Raw genomic sequence first — 2,054 nt, forward strand, 5'->3', positions numbered from 1 at the left:
TGCTAAGTTCGCAAACCCCTTTTGTTAGTCATCTTATCTAATTCATTGATCTCCAATCCAAATCACCCACATTGACAATTATCCCACCAATATCTTATTCTAATGTGGACATCAGGCTCACTTGGGACCTGGTTTACAATGAATAGATTCAACTATATAAAAGATCATTTCCAATTACTCTCATTTCCAGACTAGTCTCAACATTGAAGTTCCAACCACATCAACATGAATGATGCACCAATAATGTCATTTCATCTTTTATATATATCATAATATATTCTCAACAAATAGCATTCTAACAATAATTCCATAACCAATAACAAGTAAACACTTAACCGAAGCAATTAGCCAATTAATATCCAACACATTTATCAACCAAAAAGATCAAGAATATTATAACACTTCACCAAATTTAATAAAATCAATTTCTGTAAAGGTCTGTAGTATTTCCCCTACTTGGATTCCAAAAACAAAGATCCATGTCACTCCCGGAATAGCTAAGCTCCACTTACTTATCCACGTCATCACCAAAATAGCTAAGCTCCACGTACTTATTAATGTCACTACCAAAATCGCTAAGCTCAATGTCCTTGAGTAAACTCCTTGATCATTCCTAAATCATCATGTATTTCTTCCACCATATTTCTTTTCTAATCTCTCTTCCACATATAAACATATATCTATCTATATATACATAATATACGTGAATCGAATGCACAAGCATGCAACATTTTACATGATGTAAAATAATGGAGCGGGAAAGCTCCTATTTATAGAGAAATGGGGCAGCTACCACAAGTATCTAATTGGTTAGTTTTGGTCTAAATTGATAAGCTTAGCCATATTTGATGACTACCAATTTGTATGCACAAGAGGTGTTGACATAAGGTAACAAAGGGCTTTAAAACATTACACGTCCTGCTTAACCCTACCACCTCATGCTAAATCAAACTTAGTCATTTAAGTGAGTTGTCCAAATGCATGAAAGCATAACCACAGATTAACAAGTAGCTTCATAGATTTTCCACCTCCAGCTTATGTGAAGCCAGCTCATGCTACATGCATAACGACCAAGATGGTTAAAATGTACTAAGCTTCTATTGTCCATTCTAACATTCCCAAATAAAATATGAAAATATAAGATCTCACAAACTCCCCTAGCCAAATAATTAACCAAATTAGCAAACCATGGTGTACTGTTCTGAAGGGCCATCAAACTATTTATTAGGAAAACTTTCATTGAGAGGCAATGTGTCCTCTTCTACAGTAGTAGGATTAATTAACCTTAATAAATGATCAACCACCACGTTTTCATAGCCAATTTTGTCCCAAATTTCCAAATCAAACTCTTGCAGTAAAAGAATCCAACGAATAAGTCAAGGTTAGCATCCTTCTTAGATAATAAATACTTCAATGAAGCATCATTTGTGTAGACAATTACCTTAGCCACAATTAAATAAGAATGAAAATTTTCCAATGCAAAAACAACTACTCACAATTCTTTCTCAGTGGTTGCATAGTTCAGCTGTGCATCATTGAATGTTCTACTGGCATAATAAATGACCTGAGGAAGTTTGTATTTCCGCTATCCAAGAACTAATCCAACTGCATAATCTGATGCATCACACATTAACTCAAACGGTAAGTTCCAGTTTGGAGCTGCAATAATTGGTGTTGAAGTGATGAGTGTTTTCAACTTTTTGAATGCCTCCAAGCATGTATCGTCAAAAACAAAGTGTGCATCCTTAGCCAATAAATTACACAAAGGTTGGCTAATCTTGGAGAAATGCTTGGTGAACCGTCTATAAAATCCAGCATGCCCAAGAAATGAACGAACACTCTTCATAGTTGTTGGATATGGCAACTTAGCAATAACATCAATCTTAACTTTATAAAGTTCAATTCCCTTGCTAGATACCAAGTGTCCTAAAACAATGTCTTGCTTAACCATAAAATGGCACTTCTCCCAATTCAACACTAGATTAGTTTCTTTGCAATGTTTAAGAACCAAAGATAAATTTTGCAAGCAATGATCGTAAGAATCCCCAAAAATA

The sequence above is a fragment of the Pyrus communis genome, chromosome 11, assembly GCF_041283825.1.
Source record: "Pyrus communis isolate YQ-2024b chromosome 11, ASM4128382v1, whole genome shotgun sequence".
NCBI lineage: Eukaryota > Viridiplantae > Streptophyta > Magnoliopsida > Rosales > Rosaceae > Pyrus > Pyrus communis.